Below are 16,956 nucleotides of genomic sequence, written 5' to 3'. Positions count from 1 at the left end.
ATATATTCGTAAATTTCTTATGTAAGCACTTATAATGACTAATAGATACATATGATTGTAATAGATTATAGACATTTTAGAGAACATTTAGAGAAATTATAATAAAATGTATAAAAATAAAACGACTCAGATTTCACTTTTCAAAAACATCTTAAGCAATTAACTCATTAGAAAAAGCTCATCAAACAGATCCAACCAGAAAAATAAAAAATTGGAAATAATCCATATATTCAAATAACAGGAAATGCTTAAGAAAACAATGACAGTATAAAAGATAGGCAGTATACAGATTATGGCAACCTACAAAAAAGTAACTTAAAGGTTAAAAAGTGGGGGGGGGGAAGCTGATAAAAATTACTTAAAACAGTTGCTTGTGATAAGATTTAGAAAAGACCAGAACAGTCATTGTTTTAAGTTGGCACCTTTTGCTAAGACTGTTACTACAAATCTTTAAAAAAAATTTTTTTTAATGGAAGATGATATGGGCTGTCTTATAAGATAGCAACTAATAGTAATAGCAAAGGTGTAAAGAACACTTTATGTGCCATGCTCTGTTTTAAGTGCTCTAAATGAATAACTCATTTATTCTTCTTAGTAGTCCTATGAGAGGTTCTAATATCATCCCCATTATCTCAGGAAACTGAGAGTTACTGCCAGGGTCACATCAGGGAAGGGTGGAGCTGAGGGTTTACATCCAGACAGGCTGGCTCCAGAACTCCCTCTGTGAACCGCTACTGTGGTGCTATTTGATGGTAGTGAGTGCCTGTCACAGAAGGTGTTCAAACAGGAGTTGCCTGAGTGATGGAGGGGGAGGACTACAAAAAGGTGTTCCAGTCAGAGGGAACAGCCAGTGCAAACAAAGTCAAGAGCGAGCAGTCAGAAGCAGCTGAAGCATAGTCTGTGATGGGGAAGTGGCAGAATAAAGCAGGGAACAGACAGTTTAGCTTTTGTAAGCCCCACATAGAACCTTGTATTCAACACCTAACAGACATCATCCCCTCCACAGCCCACAGACGCCTTAAATTACATGTTATCTCTTCCAACCCCAACCTAAGCCTTTATCACTTATTCCCTATCCTGCTTAATGACACCACCATCAACCCAGGTAGTTAAGTGACAAACCTGGGCTCCTCCCTTCGCCTCACCCAACATCCAAGATATCTTAAAGGAATTAAAAATAGGGATAAGTGTAATACAAGGTTTTCATTCATATTAACAAAATTAGATGGCAGTCAAAAATAAAAAGGCTTACATCTGTGACAACACGGGTGGACCCTGAGTATATTATGCTGAGTGACATAAGTCAGACGGAGAAAGACAAATACCGTGTGATTTCACTTATATTTAGAATATAAAAAACAAACAAACAAAAACCAAAATAAATGAACAAACCAAACCAAACAAAAACAAACACATAGATACAGAGAACAGAGTGGTGGTCACCAGAGGGGTAGGGGAGACGGAGAGTGGGGGAAGAGGGGATGGCAAAATGAGTAAAGGGGAGTCAACCATATGGTGATGGATGGAAACGAAACTTTTGGTGGTGAGCATACTACAGGGTCTACAGAAGTAGAAATATAATGTTGTACACATGAAACTTACATAATGTTATAAACAAAAGTTACTTCAATAAAAAAATTAATTAACTTTAAAAAAGGCCTATAAACTGAGTTTGGCATTTCTGATGATGCCTGCAAATTTACAAATGATACTGACTAAAAATATTCTACTCAATGGAAAATATAGACTGAAAAATGTTTTACATTTATATATGGAATCTCATCACACAGAACTTAGCCTCTTTAATTCTTCTCTAACAACAGGGTTACTAGCAATTTCCAACTCAATCTGTCCCTCAATTCTCACCTTGAACATTTATTCAGTTGGCAAATTTCTAGCTGGGATTGTGTAATTCCATTCACGGATGGAATGCGACCCATTTGATCAATTATTTAAAGTTAAAAAAAAATTCTATTAAAAAATCCTCTTGGGGATTGCTTCAAGATGGCAGAGTAGAAGGACGTGCTCTCACTCCCTCTTGTGAAAACACCAGAATCACAACTAACTGCTGAACAGTCATTGACAGGAAGACACTGGAACTCACCAAAAAAGATACACCACATCCAAAGACAAAGGAGAAGCCACAATGAGACGGTAGGAGGGGCGCAATCACAATAAAATCAAATCCCATAACTGCTGGGTGGGTGACCCACAAACAGGAGAACACTTATACCATAGAAGTCCACCCACGGGAGTGAAGGTTGTGAGCCCCACATCAGGCTCCCCAACCTGGGGGTCTGGCAATGGGAGGAGGAATTCCTAGAGAATCACATTTTGAAGGCTAGCGGGATTTGATGGCAGGGCTTCGACAGGACTGAGGGAAACAGAGACTCCACTCTTGGAGGGCACATACAAAGTAGTGTGCGCATTGGGACCCAGGGGAAGGAGCAGTTACCCCAGAGGAGGCTGAACCAGACCTACCTGCTAGTGTTGGAGGGTCTCCTGCAGAGGCGGGGGGTGGCTCTGTTTCACTGTGAGGACGAAGAGACTGGCAGAAGAAGTTCTGGGAAGTACTCCTTGGCATGAGCCCTCCCAGAGTCCACCATTAGCCCCACCAAAGAGCCCAGGTAGGCTCCAGTGTTGGGTTGCCTCAGGCCAAACAACCAGCAGGGAGGGAACCCAGCCCCACCCATCAGCAGTCAAGCAGATTAAAGTTTAACTGAGATCTGCCCACCAGAGCAACAGCCAGCTCTACCCACCACCAGTCCCTCCCATCAGGAAACTTGCACAAGCCTCTTAGATAGCCTCATCCACCAGAGGGCAGAGAGCAGAAGCAAGAAGAACTACAATCCTGCAGCCTGTGGAACAAAAACCACATCCGCAGAAAGACAAGATGAAAAGGCAGAGGGCTATGTATCTGGTGAAAGAACAAGACAAAACCCCAGAAAAACTAAATGAACTGGAGATAGGCAACCTTCCAGAAAAAGAATTCAGAATAATGATAGTGAACATGATCCAGGACCTCAGAAAAAGAATGGAGGCAAAGATCAAGAAGATGCAAGAAATGTTTAACAAAGATCTAGAAGAATTAAAGAACAAACAAACAGAGATGAACAATACAATAACTGAAATGAAAAATATGCTAGAAGGAATCAATAGCAGAATAACTGAGGCAGAAGAACGGATAAGTAACCTGGAAGACAGAATGGTGGAATTCACTGCTGTGGAACAGAATAAAGAAAAAAGAATGAAAAGAAATGAAGACAGCCTAAGAGACCTCTGGGACAATGTTAAACGCAACAACATTCACATTATAGGGTCCAAGAAGGAGAAGAGAAAGAGAAAGGACCTGAGGAAATATTTGAAGAGATTATAGTCGAAAACTTCCCTAACATGGGTAAGGAAATAGCCACTCAAGTCCAGGAAGTGCAGCGAGTCCAATACAGGATAAACGCAAGGAGAAACACGCCAAGACACATAGTAATCAAATTGGCAAAAATTAAAGAAAAATTATTGAAAGCAGCAAGGGTTTTCTGACAAATAACATACAATGGAGCTCCCATAGCGTTAACAGCTGATTTCTCAGCAGAAACTCTACAAGCCAGAAGGGAGTGGCAGGATATACTTAAAGTGATGAAAGGGAAGAACCTACAACCAAGATTACTCTAGCAGGCAAGGATCTCATTCAGATTCAATGAAGAAATCAAAAGCTTTACAGACATGCAAAAACTAAGAGAATTCAGCACCACCAAACCAGCTCTAAAACAAATGTTAAAGGAACTTCTCTAGGTGGGAAACACAGGAGAAGAAAAAGACCTTCAAAAACAAAGCCAAAACAATTAAGAAAATGGTCATAGGAACATACATACTGATAATTAACCTTAAACGTGAATGGATTAAAGGCTCCAACCAAAAGACACAGGCTTACTGAATGGATACAAAAACAAGACCCATATATATGCTGTCTACAAAAGACCCACTTCAGTCCTAGGGACACATTCAGACTGAAAGTGAGCACATGTTAAAAGATATTCCATGCAAATGGAAATCAAAAGAAAGCTGGAGTAGCAATATTCATATCAGATAAAATAGACTTTAAAATAAAGAATGTTACAAGAGACAAGGAAGGACACTACATAATGATCAAGGGATCAATCCAAGAAGAAGATATAACAATTATAAATATATATGCACCCAACACAGGAGCACCTCAGTACATAAGGCAACTGCTCACAGCTATAAAAGAGGAAATTGACAGTAACACAATAATAGTGGGGGACTTTTAACACCTCACTTACACCAATGGACAGATTATCCAAACAGAAAATTAATAAGGAAACAGAAGCTTTAAATGACGCAATAGACCAGATAGATTTAACTGATATTTATAGGACTTTCCATCCAAAAACAGCAGATTACACTTTCTTCTCAAGTACTCACGGAACATTCTCCAGGATAGATCACACCTTGGGTCACAAATCAAGCCTCAGGAAATTTAAGAAAACTGAAATCATATGAAGCATCTTTTCTGACCACAACACTATGAGATTAGAAATCAATTACAGGGAAAAAACGTAAAAAACACAAACACATGGAGGCTAAACAATACAGTACTAAGTTTATAGCTATACAAGCCTATGTCTAGAAACAAGAAAAATCTCAAACAAACAATCTAACCTTACATCTAAAGGAACAAGAGAAAGAAGAACAAACAAAACCCAAAGTTAGCAGAAGAAATCATAAAGATCAGAGCAGAAATAAATGAAATAGAAACAAAGAAAACAATAGCAAAGATCAATAAAACTAAAAGCTGTTTTTTGAGAAGAAAAACAAAATTGATAAACCATTAGCCAGACATAAAAAAAGGGAGAGGACTCAAATCAATAAAATTAGAAATGAAAAAGGAGAAGTTATAACAGACACCGCAGAAATACAAAGCATCCTAAGAGACTACTACAAGCAACTCTATGCCAACAAAATGGATAACCTGGAAGAAATGGACAAATTCTTAGAAAGGTATACATTCCAAGACTGAACCGGGAAGAAAAGGAAAATATGAACAGACCAATCACAAGTAATGAAATTGAAACTGTGATTAAAATTCTTCCAACAAACAAAAGTCTAGGACCAGATGGCTTCACAGGTGAATTCTATCAAACGTTTAGAGAAGAGCTAACACCCATCCTTCTCAAACTCTTCCAAATAATTGCAGAGGGAGGAACACTCCCAAACTCATTCTATGAGGCCACCATCATCCTGATACCAAAACCAGACAAAGATACTTCAAAAAAAGAAAATTACAGACCAGTATCAACTGATGAATATAGATGCAAAAATCCTCAACAAAATACTAGCAAACAGAATCCGACAACACATTAAAAGGATCATACACCATGATCAAGTGGGATTTATCCCAGGGATGCAAGGATTCTTCAATATACGCAAATCAATCAATGTGATCCACCATATTAACAAACTGAAGAATAAAAACCATATGACCATCTCAACAGATGCACAAAAAGCTTTTGACAAAATTCAACACCCATATATGATAAAAACTCTGCAGAAAGTGGGCATAGAGGGAACCTACCTCAACATAACAAAGGCCATATACAACAAACCCACAGGAAACATCATTCTCAATGGTGAAAAACTGGAAGCATTTCCTCTAAGATCAGGAACAAGTCAAGGATGTCCACTCTCACCACTATTATTCAACATAGTTTTGGAAGTCCTAGCCACGGCAATCAGAGAAGAAAAAGAAATTAAAAAAATACAAATTGGAAAAGGAGAAGTAAAGCTGTCACTGTTTGCAGATGACATGATACTATACATAGGGAATCCTAAAAATGCCACCAGAAAAGTACTAGAGCTAATCAATTAATTTGGTAAAGTTGCAGGATACAAAATTAATGCACAGAAATCTCTTGCATTCCTACACACAAATAATGAAAAATCTGAAAGAGAAATTATGGAAACACTCCCATATACCACTGCAACAAAAAGAATAAAATACCTAGGAATAAACCTACCTAGGGAGACAAAAGACCTGTATGCAGATAACCATAAGACACTGATGAAAGAAATTAAAGATGATACCAACAGATGGAGAGATATACCATGTTCTTCGATTGGAAGAATCAATATTGTGAAAATGACTATACTACCCAAAGCAATCTACAGATTCAATGCAATCCCTATCAAATTACCAATGGCATTTTTTACGGAACTAGAACAAATCATCTTAAAATTTGTATGGAGACACAAAAGATCCCAAATAGCCAAAGCAGTCTTGAGGGAAAAAAACGGAGCTGGAGGAATCAGACTCTCTGACTTCAGACTATACTACAAGGCTACAGTAATCAAGACAATATGGTACGGGCACAAAAACAAACATAGATCAATGGAACAAGCTAGAAAGCCCAGAGATAAACCCATGCACCTATGGTCAACTAATTTATGACAAAGGAGGCAAAGATATACAATGGAGAAAAGACAGTCTTCTTCAATAAGTGGTGCTGGGAAAACTGGACAGCTACATGTAAAAGAATGAAATTAGAACAGTCGCTAACACCATACAGAAAAGTAAACTCAAAATGGATTAAAGACCTAAATGTAAGACCGGACACTATATAACTCTTAGAGGAAAACATAGGAAGAACACTCTTTGCTATAAATCACAGCAAAATCTTTTTTGATCCACGTCCTAGAGTAATGGAAATAAAACCAAAAATAAACAAATGGGACCTAATGAAACTTAAAAGCTTTTGCACAGCAGAGGAAACCAGACGGAAACAAACCAAAGGAAACAAGACGAAAAGACAACTCTCAGAATGGGAGAAAATATTTGCAAACGAATCGGCGGACAAAGGATTAATCTCCAAAATATATAAACAGCTCATGCAGCTCAATATTAAAAAATCAAACAACCCAACCTAAAAATGGGCAGAAGAGCTAAATAGACATTTCTCCAAAGAAGACATACAGATGGACCACAGGCACATGAAAAGCTGCTCAACATCACTAATTAGTAGAGAAATGCAAATCAAAACTACAATGAGGTATCACCTCACACCAGTTAGAATGGGCATCATCAGAAAATCTACAAACAACAAATGCTGGAGAGGGTGTGGAGAAAAGGGAACCCTCTTGTGCTGTTGGTGGGAATGTAAATGGATACAGCCACTATGGAGAACAGTATGGAGGTTCCTTAAAAAACTAAAGATTGAATTACCATATGATCCAGCAATCCCACTACTGGGCATATACCCAGAGAAAACCATAATTCAAAAAGACACATGCACCCGAATGTTCATTGCTGCACTATTTACAATAGCCATGTCATGGAAGTAACCTAAATGCCCATCGACAGATGAACGGATAAAGGAGATGAGGTACATACATACAATGGAATATTACTCAGCCATAAAAAGGAATGAAATTGGGTCATTTGTTGAGGCATGGATGGATCTAGAGACTGTCATACAGAGTGAAGTAAGTCAGAAAGAGAAAAACAAATATCATATATTAACGGATATATGTGGACCCTAGAAAAATGGTACAGATGAACTGGTTTGCAAGGCAGAAATAGAGACACAGATGTAGAGAACAAACGTATGGACACCAAGGGGGGAAAGCGGCAGGGGGGTGGGGGTGGGGGTGTGAAGAATTGGGAGATTGGGATTGACATATATACAGTGATGTGGATAAAACTGATGACTAATAAGAACCTGCTGTATAAAAAAATAAATAAAATTCAAAAAAAGAAAACCCTCTCATCCCAAGAATTCTTTAGACTTTTACCTAAATACTGGGGTCACGGGCCTTAATCCTCACAAACTAATTATTTACAATCCGCTGCACAGGGTCGATTCATGTGCGATCGACTCCATGCTTTTAAAAAGAGAAAAACAAACAAAAACAACCCAAACACTGCTTTAATCCACAGGGTATCTTTTCAAAATCCTTTATGAAATTTTTCTTCCACAAGTCGCTGGCTGGGTCTCTCAACTTGGTATCTTGCTGGCTTAGTTTGAATTCTCACAGACGCTGATCCTGAGACAACGATTTGAGTATAAGAAGTGTATTTGAGAGGTGCTCCCAGGGAACTCTGGCAGGGAAGTGAGACAGGGAAGACAAAGAAGCTAATAATAGATACATTTTCCAACAAGTCCCCACTTTGGGAAACTAAAGCTTAACCTACTGGGGCAATCTGGGAAAAAAATGTAGAAAAAGAACCCCAGTTATGCAGCTTGAATGGCCTCAAGGAAAAGAGAGCAAGAATATTTATCCATCACCTCCCCTCAGTCAGTGGATGAGGGACCCTCCGGGGAGCACTGACTCCCCAGCACTGGAGGTCCGCCCCTTGCTGGTACAGGCAGAGCTGTCTTTAAGGACCCGAGAGAGAGGTCAAGCAGAGTCACGAGTATTGGACACTGGAAGCCAAGGGGCATGAGAGGATGCCACATCTTGTTGCACAAGAAGCCCATGGATTACTGATTATCTTACCAAGATAAATTTAAGAAATACCTAAGATATTTGGTAACAATCATCCATCCTTAACAGCGTTTGATTTCACAAGTGGAGATACATGAGCAATCTTAACCCCGTTTTAAAAGCTGTTTCAAAATTTGAATCCATGGCATTTATGTGAGAATCATGGTAGAAATAATGTTTTTAATGCCAATCATGTTTTTAAAAAACTTTTTATTATGGAAAATCTCAAATATTCACAAAATCAGAGAGAATATAATGAAGCCCCACTTGAGCGACTCATAGCCAATCTTGACAAATGGCCTTTCCATAAATCTTAATTTTTATTTTTTTTGGTTGTGCTGGTTCTTAGCTGTGGCTGGCAGGCTCCTTAATTGCGGCATGTGGGCTCCTTAGTTGTGGAAGGAGGGCTCCTTAGTTGCGGCTCGCCGGCTCTTTAGTTGTAGCATGCGAACTCTTAGTTGCGGCATGTGTGTGGGATCTAGTTCCCTGACCACAGATCAAACCTAGGCCCCCTGCATTGGGAGTGCAGAGCCTTAACCACTGCATCACCAGGGAAGTCCCTAAGTTTATTTTCAATTAGCATTAAAATGGCTGCTTTCTAGTCTCTCTTCTTTTAAATTTAAATATAACGAAGGCAAAAGTAGGAAACAAAAAATAAGTGATTGCCAGGGCTAGTCTGGGGGAGAGATGAATAGACAGGGCACAGAGGATTTTTAGGGCAGTGAAAATACTCTGTATGATATTATAACGATGGATGTACGTAATTATACATTTGTCCAAACCCACAGAATGTACACCACCAAGAGTGAACCCTAAGGTAAACTAATGGACTTTGGGTGATTGTGATGTGTCAGTGTAGGTTTCATCCTTGTTTTAAAAGATATATATGGCATTCTGGGTGGAAGATGTTGATAATGGGGAAAACTATACATGTGTGAGGGCAAGGGGTACATGGGAAATCTCTATACCTCTCTCTCGATTTTGTTGTAAAGCTAAAACTGCTCTAAAAAGTAGTCTTAAGCAATAATTTAAAATTTTAAATGGAACTGGCATGTCCTGGTAAAAGGGAAAAACACCTTTACTAACTACAGGCTTTCTTCATTAACAGGGAGTGGTCTTAAAACATAGTGAATTCCATTGGCTAATTATTATTGGAAAAAACAATGTAGTAGCAATTCTATGCAAAAGATAATCATTTCACTTGATGGACACTGCCTTTGGTTAAAGTAAAATACAAAACTGTCTCATGAGTGGGAAGTCATCCGTGTGGCCAATCAGGGTTACATTCTGCAGTTACCTCATCGGGGCCCAGGCATCTGTCTACATACACTGCTCCCCAACTTCCAACTCTTCCACTGCGGGGACTGGCCCCGCTGATGGTTAACACAAGCCCTCATCCTTAGGCCAAATCCACCTCATGCCTTTGGCACAGAGCTTTGGAGTATTAAGTGAATACCTGGTCAAGTACTTGAGCAGATTAAAAAGTCCTCTTTGAAAACATACTTGGCTGTAACTGCAGGCATCTGTGTAGCCCAGCTTGGAGTGGGGATGAGCATCTGTGTGTGGGCGGGGGTACATTCCCACAACAGGAGCCGACCCCGTTGCTGTGTGTCTGCTGCAGAAATCATCTAGAATGGATCTCTCCCATTAATAACCTTTGGCATCTAGGAAGCTACTCTTAACAGGTGGCATGGCATAGTGGAAAGAAGACAGATTTTAAAGCCAGATTCCTGATTCTGCCACTTTCTAGGTGACTTCAGACAAGTTACAGAACCTTTTTCAGCTTCTGGTTTTTCTCATCTGCAAGACTGGGATGGTTTGCACAGGATTGTTATGCAAATTAAATTAGGTACTTATGCAAAGTGCTTGGCATTCAGATTTTAAATACATACTGATTCTCTTTCTTGCTCTTTTATTCTCCCTCTCTTCTTTCTGAGCCACAAATAACAGCTTACACATAGTGAGTGCTTACTAGAAGCCAAGCACTGCCTCAGCTACATGTAATCCTAACCACACTCCCGTGAGGTGCTATTAGTCCAGCCATTGTATCAGTCTGCTCCGGCTGCTATACAAAATACCAGACGGGTGGCTTAAACAATAGAAATGTATTTTCTCAAAGTTCTGGGGGCTAGAGGTCCATGATCAAGGTGTTGGAAGGCTTGGTGTCTCCTAAGGCCTCTCTCACTGCACCCTCAGCTGGCCTCCTCTGCGTGTATGCACCCCTGGTGTCTTCTCCTCCTCTTATGAGGATACCAGTCACAGCGGATTAGGGCCCCACTCTTATGACCTCCCTACCTCTCTAAAGGCCCTGTCTCCAAATACAGGCACATTGGGAATAAGGCCTTCTACATGTGGATTTAGGGGAAACACAATTCAGTCCACCCACCCATTTCCCATATATTGAGAGGAACTTGCCTAACGTCGCACAGTTGTTAAGCAGCAGACCTGACATTAAAACTCTATTGAGGGCTTCCCTGGTGGCGCAGTGGTTGGGAGTCCGCCTGCCGATGCAGGGGACATGGGTTCGTGCCCCGGTCCGGGAGGATCCCACGTGCCGTGAAGTGGCTGGGCCCGTGAGCCATGGCCGCTGAGCCTGCGCGTCTGGAGCCTGTGCTCCGCAACGGGAGAGGCCACAACAGTGAGAGGCCCGCATACTGCAAAAAAACAAAACAAAACAAACAAACAAAAAAACTCTATTGAATTCAGAGCCCAGGCCCTGTCCACTCTGTCCTAAAGCCTGTCCACCAGCACGGCTGTTGTGAAGCAGGACCTAGTATAAGAACCTGGGACAATGGAGGGACTTAAAGATATTTGTTTCTTTAATGCATCACAGAATTCAACTATAAATTAGCTCCAACTGACCATTTACCAGATATTCTTGAAATATCTGTATTTTCCCAGTAGGATTATCAATATGTATTTCAAAGGAAAGAAACTTTCCCTGCCTCTCTTATACACCTCTAAAACTTATAATTAAAAAAAAATCCTTTTAGAAACCACATGGAAGGACTAAAGTTTGATTATTACATTCTTCAAGAATGTTGCTTGGATTTTTTTTTTTTTAACCTATGACTATACACATGTGTTTTTGCTTAAGATTCAGTATTTACAAGACTGCTTTGGAATGCTACCACAGAACCATGTAGTTTCACAGAAGATATCTCACTTTCCTTTTCGTATCTTTACAAAGGGTTAAAAGGCCAGACACAGAAAGCATTATACCTCTAAGATTATTATTAGTGACTGACTGTATATATTCAGTCATGTGCTGTCCTAGAATTTGACAAAAAATGAAATGAGGGCTTCCCTGGTGGCGCAGTGGTTGAGAGTCCGCCTGCCAATGCAGGGGACACAGGTTCGTGCCACGGTCCGGGAAGATCCCACATGCCGTGGAGCGGCTGGGCCCGTGAGCCATGGCCGCTGAGCCTGCGCGTCTGGAGCCTGTGCTCCGCAGCGGGAGAGGCCACAACAGTGCGAGGCCCGTGTACCGCAACAACAACAACAACAACCACAACAACCACAACAAAAAAATGAAAACTCTAAGGTAAAAGAAAGGATGAGCCTAGACAAGGTAGAGTCCTACCACCGATTTGTGACTCGTAGTGCCGTATTTCAAGACAAACTGTAAAATGCCAACTTAATAAACATACATTTATTTTCAGCAAGGCCAAGATGCCTTTGGTTTCCACTGCAGAGCCTTTTCAGATTTACTTATTGGAATTCCAGTAGAGAAAAATGATCCAAGCTGTTTCTCATCCTAGTCAGCTGGGGCCCGCATAACAAAGCACTACAGGCTGAGTGGCTTAAATAACAGAAGTTTATTTCCTCACAGTTCTGGAGGCTGGAGCTCTGAGATCAGGATGCCAGCATAGTTGAGTTCTGGTGGGGACTCTCATCCTAGCTCACAGACAGCTACCATCTCGCTGTGTGCTCACAGACAGCAAACTCTCTGGGGTCTCCTCTTAGAAGGAGGGCCTCACCCTCATGACCTCACCTAAACCTAATTATCTCCCAAAGGTCCCATCTCCAAATACGACCACACTGGACTTCAACATATGGATTTTAGGGGACATAATTCGGTCCATAGTATTTGCTCAAAATGTCTTGGGGGAAAAAAATCTCAAAATGTGTTTAAATTGCTTCTTTGGTGAAAGTAAAACACTATAATGTAGACTAATTCACTGGATTCTTAATTGTTCTTGTAGACTGCAGAGCAATGATGTTGTTTGAATCAGGAACAGAGGGCAAGAGGATGGTCACTTATGCCTTCAGTAAATGTTTCAGTGCCTACTGTGTGCCAGGCATCATGGAAAGAGAAATGAAGCTCTCAGTTTAGTGTGGGAGGCAAACAAAAATATAATAATAATTTTGACACAGTGTGGAATGGGCCGTGATATAAGAGATGCTCAGGATTATTAATGGATTAGCAAAAGCGGGTACTGGGGACTCAAGCCAACCAGCAAGGGGAGGGTGTCAGGGAAGATTTCCTGGAAAGAGGTGTTGCCTGTGCTTTAATGGTCCAGGATCTGCCAATGGGCTTGCATTCTCCATTCCTTCCAGCAGGATGCCCTGGTGCTGCTGTTGGCATCCTGTTTTGGAGATCTGAGTCTGGGAAGCCTCCAGGGCCACAGGCTTGACAGGCACCAATCTTTTCTTCCATACTGGGCACTTGTCAATTCAGGATTAAACCTTCATTATGGTGGAGAAGCACATCACCAGGCTGTCCTCAAATCTTTCATATCTCCACTGATCATCCTGTAGTCTTCCTTATTCAGGGACAGATCTTTTGAAATGTTTCTGTGAGGTTCTCCTAGCTGGTCTACATGTCTTGACCTTCCTGTGGTCTTAATATGAAGCCCTAAGGGGGGCAGACTCAGGGTGTCTGATTTAGTACTTCATAAGTTACTGCGGTGATGGCAATGGTCACTTAGCTCCCACTGGACCTCATATAACATGAAAAAAGTCTTTCTCACAGTACAGAGATGTTCCTAGGGGTATCCTGTGACTCATCTATTACTTCTCTAATCTCTAAAGCAATGGCCTTCAAACATTATTTTGCACGCTATAAAAAAACTGTAAGCGGGCTTCCCCGGTGGCGTAGTGGTTGAGAGTCCGCCTGCCAATGCAGGGGACACGGCTTCGTGCCCCGGTCCGGGAGGATCCCATATGCCACGGAGCGGCTGGGCCCGTGAGCCATGGCCGCTGAGCCTGCGTGTCTGGAGCCTGTGCTCCGCAACGGGAGAGGCCACAACAGTCAGAGGCCTGCATACCGCAAAAAGCAAAACAAAACTGTAAGCACCCTTCACGTGTATATATTATATACATCCACTTTTGTACTAACATATTATGTACATTATCAACACAAAACTAAAATTTTAAATACAAGAGAAAAAAGAGGAAAAACAAGGTTTTAGGAACAAATTTTATTAGTGGTAAAACTTTTCTGTTCTTTAAAAATTATAATACATATTACTTAATGCATCAATATGATTAATTATGCCTTATTATTGTTTAAAACCATGTTTTTAAAAATTTATTTATTTTTATTTTTGGCTGCATTATGTCTTTGTTGCTGTGCGCAGGCTTCCTCTAGTTGTGGTGAGCGGGGGCTACTCTTGGTCGCGGTGCGTGGGTTTCTCATTGCAGTGGCTTCTCTTGTTGCAGCGAGCGGGGGCTATTCTTGGTTGCGGTGCGCGGGCTTCTCATTGCAGTGGCGTCTCTTATTGCAGAGCACAGGCTCTAGGCGCGTGGGCTTCAGTAGTTGTGGCACATGGGCTCAGTAGTTGTGGCTCGTGGGCTCTAGAACGCAGGCTCAGTAGTTGTGGCACACGGGCTTAGTTGTTCTGCGGCATGTGGGATCTTCCCAGACCAGGGCTTGAACCCATGTCCCCTGCATTGGCAGGCGGATTCTTAACCACTGCGCCACCAAGGAAGCCCTAAAACCATGTTTTAACACATTGTGAAACAGTGATTTGAGATCTGGTTCTAAATTCTAATGTCTTATTCTATTTTCTTTATCTTTATAGCACTAATCACTCAGCAAGGTTTTTGGTTTGTTTGCTGCTCTGGCTCTAGAGTATAGAACAGGGTTTGGCCCATAGTGTGTACTTAATAAACATTTATTGAAAAAAATCCTTTTTGACCATGATACCATATAATGTTGTGTTGTTGTATATCCCTTCCCTACTCTAATGACCCCATGTTGGTAGCTCGAAAGTAGCCATACTGTGATGATTTACACCACAGAAATTGGCAAAGCTACAAATTGGGGCTTGATTTATTGTTTTTTTTCCTGCCTATGAAAGCAATGGACAAAATGTTAATAATGAAGATTTAACTTAAAAGTGCATTGTGTCTATAGTTGTTATATAGTGAATAGCACTAAAAAATTGAGTAAATAATCTTCCAGTATTAAAAAACTATTTCAGCAAAGTCACTCATATCATTAAAAAAATGAGTGAAGTTCCGACAATATATCTTCATGGTTTCACTTTTATCTTTTTTAATTGAAGTATAGCCAAATTTCACCAACTAATACTACTATTTAGAATTACTTCCTTTTAGAATTTTTTCTATAGTTGTTATTATAGTAATTGAAATCATAGTGTATACTCTGCATTATTTGCATATCATTGTGATAACTTTACAGTGTTATTACAAATTCCTTATAAATGATTCTAATGGTTGCATAATATACCATCATGTAGCTGTGTCATAGCTACTTAACCACTCTTACGTTGTTGGAATCTATATTTGTTTTTATTTTTTCACCATCATAAATATGCATGTGCTTTTATCTATGTGTATAAAACTTTATCTATTGGTTACTTCTTTTCATCTTCTAGTAATTTCTTTTTTTTTTAATTGGAGTATAGTTGATTTACAATGTGGTGTTAGTGTCAGGTGTACAGCAAAGTGATACATATATATATATATATATTCTTTTTCAGATTCTTTTTCCTTATAGGTCATTACAAAATACTGAGTATAGTTCCCAGCTTTATACAGTAGGTCCTTGTTGTTTATCTGTTTCATATACCGTAGTGTGTATCTGTTAATCCCAAACTCCTAATTTATCCCCACCCCACTTCCCCTCTGGTAAACATAAGTTTGTTTTCTATGCCTGTGGGTCTCTCTCTGTTTTGGACATAGATTCTTTTGTATCATTTCTTTTCAGATTCCACATATAAGTGATATCATATGATATTGGTCTTTGTCTGGCTTACTTCACTTTGTATGATAATCTCTAGGTCCATCCATGTTGCTACAAATGGCATTATTTCATTCCTTTTTATGGCTGAGTAATATTCCATTGTATATATGCACCACATTTTCTTTATCCATTCATCTGTCCATAGACATTTAGGTTGCTTCCATGTCTTGGCTATTGTAAACAGTGCTGCTATGAACACAGGGGTGCATGTATCTTTTTGAAATATCATTTTCTCTAGATATATGCCCAGGAGTGGGATCCCTGGATCATATGGTAACTCTGTTTTTAGTTTTTTAAACAAAACTTTTATCTTACTTATTAATGTAAAGGAAAATATGAACCAACATCCATATCAGAACTCTACTCAGAGAGCTGGTTGTTAAACACTGCCTAGCACACCACTGCCCCAGCCCCTATGGACCCCCAGCTTCCTCTCTTCCTAATGCCATCTTCCACATCTAGGATGCAGTCACACTGGTCTCTGTTGAGCCCCCAGATACCAAGTTCTTCCTACCTCCAGGTCTCTATACTTATCTTTCTGTCGGGAATTTCTTCCCATAGATTTTTGCACAGCTGACTCCTTCTCATCATTCTGGTCTCAGCTCAAATGTCCCCTAAGAGAGACCATCTCTGAGTACTGTAAAGTAACTCCTTTTCCCTATTCCTATCCTCAATATCTCATTTTATGGACTTCATTGCACTTTCCTAAAATATTTATTAATTTATAAGTTAATTGACTGCTTCCTGTCCCTGTAATAGCAAATTCACTAGAGCCATGATTTGTCTGCCTGTTTCCAATGTGTACTTTGCATTTGATACAGCGCCCGGCACACAGTAGGTACTCAATGAATAACTGACTGACCAAAATCTATTTAATTAGACTATTATGTCAGGCAACGATCTCAGGCTTATTTCTATCACTGTTCTGTAAGCATAGCCAATATGTAGTAATCTTGTTAGAAACAAGATTGTGATAGAAGCTGTGGGAAAATGCAAGTGGGGGAGGACTCTACACCCAAAGAACTTCAGCACCAGTCTCGGCGCTGCTGCCCAGGGCATCCCCTCTTCCTCTCCTCTTTCTTGCCCTTTCCTCCTCTTGTGTTCCCAACGAATCTCATACTTGACACAAGAATTTAAAGCAGAGGTTCTCAAACAGAATAGAGAGGTTGCAACCTATGCGGTTGCAAGGCTTAGAAACAAAGAGTAAGATGCTAGGCCAGGGGCAGAGGGTGAGATCAGGTTTTACA

General features: G+C 40.3%; 1 protein-coding gene across 5 annotated transcripts in view; it reads right to left on the bottom strand.

Annotated features, from left to right (window-relative positions):
• Nucleotides 1-16,956, bottom strand: part of BMAL2 (basic helix-loop-helix ARNT like 2) — a 102,181-nt gene that overhangs the window by 13,105 nt on the left and 72,120 nt on the right. The gene's annotated exons all lie outside the window — the stretch shown is intronic.

Source organism: Mesoplodon bidens, assembly GCF_964165515.1.
Source record: "Mesoplodon bidens genome assembly, chromosome: 11".
Taxonomy (NCBI): domain Eukaryota; kingdom Metazoa; phylum Chordata; class Mammalia; order Artiodactyla; family Ziphiidae; genus Mesoplodon; species Mesoplodon bidens.
Note: the sequence above shows the minus strand (reverse complement) of the source record. Positions and strands in the feature narration are given on the sequence as shown.